The sequence below is a fragment of the Budorcas taxicolor genome, chromosome 5 (assembly GCF_023091745.1).
Source record: "Budorcas taxicolor isolate Tak-1 chromosome 5, Takin1.1, whole genome shotgun sequence".
Taxonomy (NCBI): Eukaryota; Metazoa; Chordata; class Mammalia; order Artiodactyla; family Bovidae; genus Budorcas; species Budorcas taxicolor.
Window position 1 is genome coordinate 69,110,687 of NC_068914.1, and position 15,031 is coordinate 69,125,717.

Here is a 15,031-nt window from a genome sequence, read left to right on the forward strand (position 1 = left end):
TTTCCAATTTCTCCATCTTTTTTTTTAATGTTCTTTCTCAAGCCTTTATCAAGTATAATAGAAAAGCTTTCATATACATAAATATAAATAATATGTATACCATATATATTTTAGAAAACTTGTGAATTTTTGCCTAACTAAAAAATTTATGACATTTTGATTCCATTTGTTTGATTCAGTACGAATAGAATACTAGATTTCTAACTTAAAAAAAAAAAATTGATATGCAACAACCAACAGACTGTGTGGATCACAACAAACTGTGGAAAATCCTTAAAGAGATGAATTACTAGACCACCTTACTTGCCTCCTGAGAAACCTGTATGTACGTCAAGAAGCAACTGATAGTACCAGACATGGAACAATGGACTGGTTCAAAACTGGGAAAGGTGTACATCAAGGCTGTATACTGTCACCATGCTTATTTAACTTATATGCAGAGTACATCATGCAAAATGCCGGGCTGGGTGAAGCTCAAGCTGGAATCAAGACTACGAGGAGAAATACCAACAACCTCAGATATGAAAATGACACCACCCTTATGGCAGAAAATGAAGAAGAACTGAAGAGTCTCTTGATGAAGGTAAAAGAAGAGTGAAAAAGCTGGCTTACAACTCCACATTCAAAAAACTAAGATCACAGTCCCATCACTTTGTGGCAAACAGATGGCAGAAAAGTGGAAACAGTGACAAAGTTTATTTTCTTAGACTCCAAAATCAATGTGGATGGTGAATGCAGCCAAGAAATTAAAAGACGCTTGCTCCCTGGAAGAAAAGCTATGACAAATCTCGACAGTGTACTAAAAAGCAGAGACATCACTTTGCTGACCAAGGTCCATATAGTCAAAGCTATGGTTTTTCCAGTAGTCATGTATGGATGTGAGAGTTGGACCATAAAAATGGCTGAACACCAAAGAACTAATGCTTTCAAACTGTGGTGTTAGAGAAGACTCTTGAGAGTTCCTTGGATTGCAAGGAGATCAAACCAGTCCATCCTAAAGGAAATCAACCCTGAATATTCACTGGAAGGGCTGACGCTGAAGCTGAAACTCTCATCTTTCGCCACCTGATGCAAAGAGCCAATTCCCTGGGAAAGGGATGCTGGCAAAGATTGAGGGGAGGAGGAGAAGGGAGCGACAGAGGATGAGATGGTTGGATGGCATAACTGACTCAATGGACATGAGTTTGAGCAAACGCAGGGAGAAAGTGAAAGACAAGAAAGCCTGGCATGCTGCAGTTCATAGAACTGGAAAGAGTTGGACATGACTTAGCAAGTGAACAACAACAAAGCAACAAACGTTTACTGTAGAACACAGGGGACTATAGTCAATATCTTATAATAACCTATAATGGAAAATAATTTCAAAAATAATATGTGTGTAAATGAATCACCTTGCTGTTCACCTGCAACACTGTAAGTCAACTATACTTTAACAATATATGTATATATTTTTAAAAGAGTAACAAAAGAATATCACTCAGGAAATTCCAAAGGTTTTAGGAGCTCTGTGTCAGCAATTAGGGACAAAAACCAAATATACCCTATAAGCTTACCATATGTCTCAGCAATTCCACTCCAAGGACTCTACCCAAGAGAAATGAAAACATGTGTTCACCCAAACATTTATGCAAACCTTCATGGAAGCATTATTCACAATAGTTGAAAAATGAAAACAATCCAAAACGTCCACCAACTGATGAATGAATGTGAACATTTTTATGAAAACAATAAAGAACAAAATACTGATACATGCTACACAGATGAACTTCAAAAATAATAAGTGAAAGAAGTCTGATACAAAAGACATTTATGTATGTATTTTTATTCCATTTATATGAAATGTGGAGAAAAGACCAACGTATAGAGAAAGCGCGTGACTGGCTTGTGGGAGTAGGCAGTGGACTGACTGCAAACAAGCCTGCGAGAAATGGACAGGGGGAGTTTAATGAGAATGTGATGATGGCTGTACAACTCTACAAATGTACTAAAAAACACTGAATTGTATGCTTACAATCGGGTGGAGAAGTTATGTCTTTTGAACTTTAGAAAATGCGATGATTGGACTTCTGTAATCAAGCCTAAGTTCAATCAGCCAAGCAAAAAAGAAAGAATCCAGGCTCTTATGATGTCACTGACTTGACAATCCTAGAATCACCTATCTGCGGAGTTCTTATATGTGAGTCAATAAAATCTCCTAAAGTTAATAATAAAAGGATAAGAAAGTTCTAAGGGATACAATAATATGTTCATTTCATTTTAGAAAATTTGGAATTACCATCTGAAAAGAAAGGTATCAAGGAAAAGGCAGGACTTCTAGTGGATCTTAAAGGATGAAAGATTATAATGAGGGTGGAGAAGTGGGGAGAACAGGCAGAAAAGAAAAGTGTTTAGAAGAATCTGTAACAGTGGAATGGATAAAAGGTAACATTTAGCAAGTGCCCACTGTAACTCAGTCAGGCATTACAACATATATCTTTAAATCCACGTGACTTTTGTAGATGTAAGTTATCGTTTTACACATGAAGACACTAAGGACCCTAAAATAACTTCTTTTTAGACCTTTTGAGGACCCTAAAATAACTTCTCCAAAAAGCCAAGCAGGTAGTATAACTGGTAGAGCCAAGATTTTAATTTTCAATCTCAGGATTCAGGCCCCCAAACATGTACTTCTTCATCTCTGATATGATGCTAACACAAAGACTTACCCCATTTGCAACTTCAGATCTTTGTAGAGATCATCTTTGCATTGATGAGTTTACATTTACAAAGCTACTCTGTGCTTCCTGACTAGCAGCTTCCATTTAAACAATGAAGTGTGATATACATTCCCCCCCTGCATTCCAACACTCTGCCTTCTCTGGTTTTGCTCCCTATTCTTTTACTCCACCTTCTCATTACATGCTGATGTTCACCAGCCCCTGTCTGCACCCAGGATCTTAACTACCATGGCTGACAACTTCTGACTCTCTCTCTCCAATTCAGAGAAACTCCGGTTTTGCTTGTCTGATTAATTCCCTCCAGGCCACTCTCAGATTACTCTTACAGAATTCAAATGAGGCATTCCTCAATCATAGTGTGTCATGTCTGCAGGTCTAGGTCAGTGGTCTTCCCTACATGCCCCCAGTGAGAGAAGCCACTCAGTCGTGTCCGACTCTTTGCGACCCCACGGACTGTACCGGCTCCTTCACCCATGGAATTTTCCAGGCAAAGATACTGGAGTGGGTTGCCATTTGAACACACTCTTATTTATTTATTGTATTTATATTACAAATAATTATCCATTTCTCCCACCAAAGCTGCTTGAGACTATGTCTTATTCACAATCTGGTACTCTGGTATCTAGCATAGTGAAAGACACATAATGGGCACTCAAATATTGACTAAACCAAAGAACAGAAGAAATAAGATTTGCTTTAAATTGGAAGGATATAATTTCTTAAAGAATTCTTTGGGAATATATTTTTTCAAGTGAGAAAATAGGCCAAGAAAGGTTAAGTGACTTAGTCAAGCTGTGGTCGCCTGAGTCATAATTCTCTTCCCACAAAATCAGGGTGCCTATCAATTCATGCTTATTGATCTACCCTCTCAATGAACCTCTAAAAGTAATATTAAAATGTTATCTAACGAAGAACCATTTCAACTTCATCCATTCCAGCTCTGGCTGGCTATATCAGTTGTAGAGAACTCTGATATTAATTATTATTTACCAGTTTTTTTCTGTCTAGAATAATCTTTAATTGAACCAATCTTTTCACATGTTCTTCACATGTAATTCAATATATATTTATCTTGCATCTCTATGTGGAAAACATGAATGCTATAATTTGTCAGCACTAAAAAAAATACGTAATTATATCACATGTAATTTCAGTTTGTCTCCCTTAACGTGATTCAGTTGAGAAAAACGGACTGAATGTGAACACTAGAGATAGGCACTGCAACTTCATTGGGAAAATCCCTGTAGTCCAAAGCTAACGTTGCCAGTGGTTGCTATGCTCGACCGCAATCGTGTTACTGGGCAACAACTCAGAAGGTAAGACAGCCAGCTCACTAAGAAGCAACTGAATCAAACCAAGATTTATAAAAGGACTCTGAGACTCAACTTTTTAATACCTTTAACTAAAATGACTCTTTGTCATAAGTATCAGATATAAGATTTACAGCAAAACTATTAAAATACCTAGAATTTATTTGAAGACCTATCTTGAGAGTGATAAATGTTTTCCAAAAGAGAATAGCTAGGTTTAGGTTCCTCCTAACTCCATGAATTTTAACCCAAAAGTGATTTGAAGTTACAATATTCAGAAAACAAGTAACTGGACACTTCATGGCTTTAATTTCTTTCCGGATTATAGCTCAGTTAAACTTTATTTAAAAAAAAAAAAAAAATAGTGCTAGACTACAGAGTCTGTGATCTTTCCAGGACCCAGGGGGGCAGTCCTGATAGAAAAATATGAAACTTGAGAACTGTTAATTTATGAGGGCCAAGTGAAAATACTAACATAATTTCATAAATTAAGTCTTTACTAGGTAAACAGTAAAATGGAAAGGGGCAAAATGAGGAAACAGAAAGAGAGGAATGGAAGAGGGCAGGGAAGAGGAAAGGAAGGAAAGGGAGTGGGGGAATTATTTCTTTTAAACCCAGATTCCACTAAAGAAGAACTAGGAAACTGACCAAACTCCCAAGACCACTAGGGAAATAGTGCCAGCATTCCTGAGGGAGTCCTTACAGCTAATACTGTCATGGGAAATTCTAACTATTCATACTTTCCAGGAACAGAAACTTTACCTCAATTCCAGTTGAATCCCCTTTTCAATCCCCTTCCTTATGGCTGACAGTTGCCCTTTCTCCCTCAGTTGCTCTCAGAAGATTTTCGTTTACTTGCACTGCACTACAGGAGGAGCACAAACACACATTCCTCATCTCTAACAAACGTTTATTCAGCAGCTCCTATTTGGAAAAGACTAAGGATATAGTTTACTGAGATCTGATGATGTTCTGCCCCTCAAGAGCTTATCATCTCTAGTTAGGAGGGTAAGAGATACACAGAAATGTTATAACAATACAATATAAAGTTTCAAGTGAGCAGGACTGATAAATACATTCTGCAGAACTTCAGAGGTGGAGTGCAGTACATGTTACCACAAAATCGGCCCCTTGGGTATACTGACGGAGTTAAAGGCACCCGAGAAACAGCAGATGAAAGAGGAGCACTCAGACCGTCCTTTTTCCTCCAGAAGGCAGGAGATAAAACTCCCATGTGAAAGGTGCCCTCCCTATACCAGGAGGAAGGGAGACATTCTTATCACCAGGGACAGTGAATGAATCAAAGCCAAGAAATTTGTACCAACTTGTTAAACTAACCGTTATCTTCCTGGTCATTTCTCCAATTTGTGCCTCCTAGCCCAAAACTCTTTGTTTTGTCAGTTTTTCACAAATTAGTTTCTTTGTCTAAAAGATATAGACCATCTCTAACTTAGGACCTTTTTGACTTCACAATAGTGCAAAAGCAATTCACTGGTTCAGATGGTAAAGAGTCCAGCTGCAATGCAGACCTGAGTTCAATCCCTGGGTCAGGAAGATTCCCTGGAGAAATAAATGGCCACCCACTCCAGGACTGTTGCCTGGAGAATTCCATGGACAGAGGAGCCTGGCGGGCTACAGTTCATGGGGTCACCTGAGCCACTAACACTTTCACTTTCAATTCACATTCAGTAGAAACCGCATTTCGAATTTTTAACTTTGATCTTTTGCCAGCCTGTGATATGCAGTACAGCCCTCTCTCTCTCGTGATTCTGGGCAGCTGCAGCAGTGAGCTGCAGCTCCCAGCAATCAAGAAGGTAAAGAACTGATAAACTTCCAACCATTCTGGACCCATATAACCATTCTATCTTTCACTTTCAGTACAGTATTCAGTGAGTTACATGACATAATCAACACTTTATTATAAAACAGGCTGCATGTTAGATGATTTTGCCCAAACTTGTAGGCTGATATAAGTCCTCTGAGCATGTTTAAGGCATGGTAGACTAAAGTATGATGTAACTGGGTAGGTTAGGTATATTAAACGCATCAGCTTATGATAGGGGAGGTAACACCACTCTAAGTGGAGGAAGATTTGTAAAAGCTGCCTGCTCTGGTCATTTTTTCCAGTCTTCATTCTCCGTGTACATGAAAAAAACATTTTTTTTTAAACCTGTATACTGTTCTACTGTTAATCTATATCAATTTAATTATCAGGCCCAGCCAGAGACCCTAACAGGGTAGAGAATTTTTCCTCCCTACAGAGTCAAACTTTATAGAGAGCATACTATTTAGATTTTAGGAAAGGAAAGAAATCAGGTCAGGTAGGGACAAAGACATGAAGACTGGTAGGGAAAGGAGAAAGCACATAGTAGGTTTAGAGGATGGTCTGGTCAGAGGATAGCTTTTCTATAAAGAACATAAGCTTGAAAAGGCAGAGTGTGACGAAATTCTGAAGAGTTCAGATAAGGAATGTGAACTTCAGTCAACAGGAAAGAGTACTTCTGAACATTTTTACACAGATTAGACAACTTAAAAAAATCACCTGCTGAGCCTAATACATTACGTACGACAAAGTTAAAATAAAACTCATTTACTTTAGGCAGAGACAGCACCTAGAAAACACCACACATACAAAGAACTCTGACCATTCACTAATCTGTTAAGATTTCATTCTTCTAGGCTTCTTAAATTATAACTTCCCATGACAAAATGCTGACTTCTGACTACTAAGGATTTTATCACACAACATGTATGAGTCATTCTGGATTTTTCTCCTTTGCTCATCTTGCCCAATTCTTGACAATTTCATTACTTCAACATCAGTATACAGGAAAGGAAAGAGGGAAAGGACTAAAACAAAGTCTACAGATTTTTGAAATAGACAGGGCATGATGTAAATAACAAAACTTTAAGTTCCAATTCCCATCACTAATAGTCCGACTTCAAAGAAGTCATTCACTCTCAGTGTGTCTCAGGTGTTCTCACCTTTTTTCCACACTTGATGGGTTAATGCATTCAATACTATCCCAAAAGTGGTCTAAAAACTACCTACCAGCATAATTCATTTTATTGCACTTCATGGTATTGCACCTCACAAACAGTGCAATTTTTTTTACATATTGTAGGTTTGTGACAACTCCGCACTGTCAGACAATGGTCATCACTTTGAGCAATTAAGTATCTTTTTAATTAAGATATGTATATTTTTAGACATAACACACACTGCACCCTTAATAGACTACAGTATAGTGTAAACACAACTTTTATATGCTCTGAAAAATAAAAACAAAAAATTTATGTGACTCGCTTTACTGCAGTGGTGTGGAACCAAATCCACAGTATCCCCCAGGTACACCTTACTTGCCAAACAAATTATATCATTAAGGGTTCAATGAGTGGAGAAGAGTGAGATTATTGGCTAAGCCAAGGTTTAAAAACCACCTGTGGGCAGTTAGTGTTTCAATCTCCCAATGCTGTTACCCTAAATTGGTATTCCTCTACTACTTGATAAAATTTCTAAATATAACCACACTTCACCTGGTTAGAAAATACTCAGAGGGGAACATCTGACTTCCTATGTCCGAAAAAACCAAAGGATGTAACTCAAATTCACTTTTAACTCTCTGGAGAGTTCTACACAACTCTGAAATTTAAAGCAATCTAATAATTCTAAACAAAGTGAGTTTGAAATTGCAGCTCAATACAAAAGGTGAATATGAACTGCAACCACCTACAGACTGAACCCCTGAATTTAGAAAATTCTGAATCCAGATAATTGTAGGATACATACATTTAATTATATTCTAGTTGAGTATTAGACTTGTTTACAAGAGATGTTGCTCGGTAACAGAAGCAATGCTTTAGCAACCTATTCAGTTTTAGATCTACTCAAGTATTTTATGCTCATAGTCTGAACACAGTATGAACTATATACTATATATGAGAAACTATAAACAAGTTTCGTGTTATCCTAGACATCTTCAACATTTTACTGAGACAGTTTCATCATTACAACTTTTGTGACCAAAGGCTTTTAAAACACTTGGAAGGGGCATTTTAAAAGCCAAGTGCCCGTTTATTTTGGTCAAAATTTGGACATTAAGGGCATACCAAAATGTCCATCAAAGCCCAGCACTCACATATTCTAACGTTATCTCTGTAATGACAGCCAACATCACTGCTAGAATTGTCTTCAGGGTCAACGAAAACGGGAGCATGTTTTTTCGCAAGCGAAACTAGATGTACCACACGTTTGGTCAGTTTTTAAACGGGCTACACAAGCACCACGCCGGAGTACATCAAAAAGCCCCATGAAGAGTTTCACGTGCGGTCAATCGGCTACAGAACATTCTCCCAGCTAACTTTTCTAACACCCTCTCCAACTGCTCCACGAGAAAACTAACAAAAGAAGAACTCAAGGGCAAGTCGTGAAGAAAAAAGCCGTGAGTATTCCAAGCCACGGACAAGGCAGTGTTACCTACCAGACTCACACACGGTCCTTGCAACGTGCGCACAGAAAACAGTGACCGGTGTTCTGGCCGCACTCGCCAGGCGGACACCCTCACGGCTCTCCTCCCGCCGGGGCATTGGGGCTACGCGAGGCGGTCGCGCACGCGGGTTGCCGGCCCAGCCCGTCACGTCTGACGAGGTCTCGGCTGCCGCTCGTGGCACAGGCTGAAGAGCAGGAGCCGAACAGCCGAGCGCGCCCCTCGGGCTCCCGACCCTAGGGAAATGCGGGGTGTCCCGGGAGAGCTCCAAAGGCAGAGAGGGCGGCGATGGAAAAAAGCCCCGCTCCTCCTCGGCGGACCGGCGTTCTCAGGGGTGCGGGGCCGGCGCCGAAGTCCGGCCGGAAAGACAGCCCGGGCCCGCCGCCCCGCAAACCCCACGGAGCGGACTCGGTACCGAGACCCAAGAGCGCGCGAAGCAGGAAGTCCCGCCCCCACGCCGACGTCACCCTCGCCGCGGACGCCGGCCGCGGCCTGAGGCCGTTAGAGGGAGGAGACGAGCGGCCCGAGGCGGGAGCTGCGGCCGACAACCGCGGGAACGCCAGGCCCGGGCAGCACCCCGAGAGGCCTCTGGGGGTCGCCAAGATCCCCACAGGCGAAAGGAACGCACAGTGCGGGGCCGGCACTTGCTGCAGGGAGCCAGAGAAGCGCGCAGTTGAGCGGGAAGCCGCGCTCCCTCGCCTCTTCCCCACGCAGCGCCTCCGGGGCTTTCCTCCAGCTTCCCGCTTGTGCGCTCGGCCCCGCTCTTCGCACACTTTTTTCCTGTCTGAGGGCTCCGGTGGTGGTCCTGGCTCCACCGCCGCCTGCCTTTGTGCCCGACCGTGCAGATTTAGAGAGTCTCGAAGTCGCTGCCTTACGTCGGCCGTGGGGCCTCCGCCCACGAGTGCGGAGCCGGCGCGGCCTGCCCGGAGGAAACGGCCAGGTCAGAACCGGGGCCCAGGCGCCGGTCCCCCTCGCCGCCCGCTCCAGATCTCAAAACGTGTCACCACCTCAAATTCAGGGCTCACTGGGGTAACGTTCGGAGAAGGCAGTGGCACCCCACTCCAGTACTCTTGCCTGGAAAATCCCATGGACGGAGGAGCCTGGTGGGCTGCAGTCCATGGGGTCGCTAAGGGTCGAACACGACTGAGCGACTTCACTTTCACTTTTCACTTTCATGCATTGGAGAAGGAAATGGCAACTAACTCCAGTGTTCTTGCCTGGAGAATCCCGGGGATGGGGGATCCTGGTGGGCTGCCGTCCAAGGGGTTGCACAGAGTCGGACACGACTGAAGTGACTTAGCAGTAGCAGCAAGGGTAACGTTGTGAACGGTTTGTCTCTAGGTGGTAAACTAGAGTTGGAAGACAAATTTTAGGTTTTGAGAATGTCAGTTATAGGCCAAGGGCTGAAATAAGGTAGGACTTCAGCCTTTCAGAACAGGAGGTAGGAGGAATGGGCAGCCTGCCTTCCCCCTTCCGATGCCGCCGAGCTTGGGTTTTAATTGTCACGACCCTGTGTAGCACAGCTTATCCCCTCCCCTCCCCAAGGTTAACATTTTCGAGCTTGTGAAAATGAGGAAAGAGGAGTCATTAGATGGGACTGAGAGATGGGTAATGGATGTTAATGGATCACGTAGATGTGGAAGATATATCAGGGAACAAAATACAGAATCCATAAATGAACTGCTGTGTACACATCAATAATAGTAGTTCACATCCTCTGAGCAATTACATGTCAACTACTGGAGTCCCTTTTCAGATTGTCTTATTTCACTCTGTAAGATAGATGCGATTATTATTATCTTGATTTTACAACATTACCCAGAGCCTTTACTGGTGACTGATGAAGTCAGCCAGTCTGACTCCAGAAGTCTCAGTGGAATCAATAAACTGTGCGTTACAAATCATTGGTCAGTGGGGAAAAGATTATCTGAGGAATGACTAAACATTGGGGACAGGCTATTCAACTATTTTATTTGTTACATACCAGATGAATCAAGAATTTAAATGTAAAGAATGAAACCATAAAAATACTACAAGAAAATTGAGGAAACTAAAATAATCCTGAGAAAGGCCTTTTATAAGTATGTAGCAAGAACTAGAAACCATAAAAGAAAAAAATGATAAAAATTAACCACATAACGATTGTAATCTACACACAAATAATAACCAATGGGAAATCAATGTGTATCATGTGAAAAAAAGGGAAAAGATTCCTAATACACAAAAAGCTCATAGAATATCAGTTTTAAAACAACACAATAAAATTGGCAAAGGATATCAATAGGACTTTCTTAAACCAAGAAAAACAAACATCTAACTAACAAATGAGAAGATGTTCAAGTTGCAAACATCCTTTTTTTCTTTTGTTTTGTTTTGTTTATTTTACTTTACAATACTGTATAGGTTTTGCCATACATTGACATGAATCCAGCACGGGTGTATATGCGTTCCCAAACATGAACCCCCCTTCCACCTCCCTCCCCATAACATCTCTCTGGGTCATCACCATGTACCAGCCCCAAGCATGCTGTATCCTGCGTCGGACATAGACTGGCGATTCGATTCTTACATGATAGTATACATGTTACAATGCCATTCTCCCAAATCATCCCACCCTCTCCCTCTCCCTCAGAGTCCAAAAGTCCGTTATACACATCTGTGTCTTTTTTGCTGTCTTGCATACAAGGTCGTCATTGCCATCTTTCTAAATTCCATATATATGCATTAGTATACTGTATTGGTGTTTTTCTTTCTGGCTTACTTCACTCTGTATAATAGGCTCCAGTTTCATCCCCCTCATTAGAACTGATTCAAATGTATTCTTTTTAATGGCTGAGTAATACTCCATTGTGTATATGTACCACAGCTTTCTTATCCATTCATCTGCTGATGGACATCTGGGTTGAACATAGGCAAAACACTCTCCGACATAAATCACAGCAGGATCCTCTATGATCCACCTCCCAGAATACTGGAAATAAAAGCAAAAATAAACAAATGGGATCTAATTAAAATTAAAAGCTTCTGCACAACAAAGGAAAATATAAGCAAGGTGAAAAGACAACCTTCTGAATGGGAGAAAATAATAGCAAATGAAGCAACTGACAAACAACTAATCTCAAAAATATACAAGCAACTTATGCAGCTCAATTCCAGAAAAATAAAGGACCCAATCAAAAAATGGGCCAAAGAACTAAATAGACATTTCTCCAAAGAAGACATACAGATGGCTAACAAACACATGAAAAGATGCTCAACATCACTCATTATTAGAGAAATGCAAATCAAAACCACAATGAGGTACCACTTCACACCAGTCAGAATGTCTGCAATCCAAAAATCTGCAAGCAATAAATTTTGGAGAGGGTGTGGAGAAAAGGGAACCCTCCTACACTGTTGGTGGGAATGAAAACTAGGACAGCCACTTTGGAGAACAGTGTGGAGATTCCTTAAAAAATTGCAAATAGAACTACCTTATGACCCAGCAATCCCACTGCTGGGCATACACACCGAGGAAACCAGAATTGAAAGAGACACATGTACCCCAATGTTCATCGCAGCACTGTTTATAATAGCCAGGACATGGAAACAACCTAGATGTCCATCAGCAGATGAATGGATAAGAAAGCTGTGGTACATATACACAATGGAGTATTACTCAGCCATTAAAAAGAATACATTTGAATCAGTTCTGATGAGATGGATGAAACTGGAGCAAACATCCTTTTTGTCAGTGTACACAGTGGAATGGGGATGCAATTACTGTCATGCATTATTGGTGTGAAATTGAAATTGGCACACCAATATTTATCAAAGTTTAACATAAGCATTAGCCTTTGCCCCAGCAATCTCATTTTCTAGTCATACACGCTAAAGAAAATAAAACATTTACAAGGATGTTCCTCACTCCCTTTTTATAATATATGCTTCTAGAAACTGTAAGTACCATCACTAGAACACTAGTTAAATATATGATGGTACCTACATACAGTGAAAAACCCCTGAGCTGCTAAAAATGATGATGTAAATCTCTATATGAAAATCTGTCCATAGCACATAAGTTTCTTTTTACCTCTAAAAAGCAGAGTACAGTTTGAGTACAGTACATCATTCAGTTCAGTTCAGTTCAGTTCAGTCGCTCAGTCGTGTCCAACTCTGCGACCCCATGAATCGCAGCACGCCAGGCCTCCCTGTCTATCACCAACTCCCAGAGTTCACTCAGAGTCGTGTCCATCAAGTCAGTGATGCCATCCAGCCATCTCATTCTCTGTCGTCCCCTTCTCCTCCTGCCCCCAATCCCTCTCAGCATCAAAGTCTTCTCCAATGAGTCAGCTCTTCACATGAGGTGGCCAAAGTACTGGAGTTTCAGCGTTAGCATCATTCCTTCCAAAGAAATCCCCGGGTTGATCTCCTTTAGAATGGACTGGTTGGATCTCTTTGCAGTCCAAGGGACTCTCAAGAGTCTTCTCCAACACCACAGTTCAAAAGCATCAATTCTTCGGCGCTCAGCCTTCTTCACAGTCCAACTCTCACATCCATACATGACTACTGGAAAAACCATAGCTTTGATTAGACAGACCATTGTTGGCAAAGTAATGTCTCTGCTTTTTAATATGCCATCTAGGTTGGTCATAGTTTTTCTTCCAAGGAGTAAGCGTCTTTTAATTTCATGGCTGCAGTCACCATCTGCAGTGACTGCACCATCTGCATCCCCAAAAACAAAGTCTGACACTGTTTCCACTGTTTCCCCATCTATTTCCCATGAAGTAATGGGACCGGATGCCATGATCTTCGTTTTCTGAATGTTGAGCTTTAAGCCAACTTTTTCATTCTCTTTCACTTTCATCAAGAGGCTTTTTAGTTCCTCTTCACTTTCCGCCATAAGGGTGGTGTCATCTGCATATCTAAGGTTATTGATATTTCTCCCAGAAATCTTGATTCCAGCTTGTGCTTCTTCCAGCCCAGCATTTCTCATGATGTACTCTGCATATAAGTTAAATAAGCAGGGTGACAATATACAGCCTTGACATACTCCTTTTCCTATTTGGAACCAGTCTGTTCCATGTCCAGTTGTAACTGTTGCTTCCTGGCCTGCATACAGATTTCTCAAGAGGCAGGTCAGGTGGTCTGGTATTCCCAACTCTTTCAGAATTTTCCACAGTTTATTGTGATCCACATCATTAGGGAAATGCAAATTAAAACCATGATGAGATTCCATTACATGGACTAAACTCAAAGTTTAATAACACAAATACTAGAATTTGAACCAGCTAGAATTCATACATTGCTGGTATGAGTGCGTAATAGTAAAAACACTTTGAAAAACTCCTTGGCAGTTTGTTTATAGTTAAATATTCATCTAACCTATTCATGACCCAGCAGTATCAGTTTTAGATAGTTATCAAAGAGAAATGAAAATACATGTTCACAAAGACAAAGTTTAAAGCAACCTAATTCGTAGTAACTAAAAACTAGAAACAACCCAAATGTACATCAAAAGGAGCATAGATAAGCAAATCATATACAATAGAATGCATGTGCTTGCATGCAAAGTTGCTTCAGTCGTGTCTTTGTCTGACTCTGAGACCCTACGGACTGTAGCCCACCAGGCTCCTCTGCCCATGGGACTCTCCAGGCAAGAATACTGGAGTGGGTTGCCATTTTCTCCTCCTGGGGATCTTACCCAGAGATTGAACCCACGTCTCATGTCTCCTGCATTGGCAGGCAGATTCTTTACCACTAGCACCAGCTGGGAAGCCCATACAATAGAATACAACACAGTCATAAAAACGAATTACCAGTATGCCTAACAACATGGATAAATCTCACAGATATCTTAGTTACAGAAGAAGCCAGGCACAGTAGAGTGCGTGCTACATGGTTCTATTTATGTGAATCCAAGAAAGACAATACTAATCTGGCATCAGAAGTTGGCTGCAGAGGACAATGCAAGGCAGATACAAGAGAACTTTCAGGAGTAACACAAAGGATCTATATTTCGCTGCAGTTACACAAGTATACATACAGTTATCAAAGCAAAATGAAATGTCTGAAAACAAAGTTGAAGGACTAAAGCTACAGTAATCGAGATGCTGTGGTATTAGTAAAATAATAGACAACTAGATCGATGCAACAGAATAGGCAGCCCAGAAACAGACACCCATAAACTTAATCAGTCTTTGACAAATAAGCAAAAGCAACACTGGAGCAGATAGTCACTTAAATAAATGCTGCTAGAGCAACTGGACGTCCACATGCAAAAATATGATTTTGGACACAAACCTTATACCCTGAACAAAAATTAACTCGAATCACAGACCTAAATGTGAAACACAAAACTATAAAACTCCTAAAAGATAACAGGAGAAAACCCAGATAACTTTGGGTATAGTGATGACTTTTAAAATTGTTATTTTCATATTTATTTTTAAGTATAATTAACCTACAACACTTGTGTTAGTTCTAGATGCACAACATAGTGATTCCATATTTCTATACATTACAAAATGATCACCAT

General features: G+C 40.9%; 1 protein-coding gene across 1 annotated transcript in view; it reads right to left on the minus strand.

The window, feature by feature from the left end:
• Window positions 1-8,616, minus strand: part of CEP83 (centrosomal protein 83) — a 134,128-nt gene extending 125,512 nt beyond the window's left edge. The window contains exon 1 of the mRNA XM_052640012.1: window positions 8,509-8,616. The gene's annotated coding sequence lies outside the window, so the exon portion shown is untranslated. The remainder of the gene's footprint in view (window positions 1-8,508) is intronic.
• Between the last annotated feature and the right edge of the window lie 6,415 nt (window positions 8,617-15,031).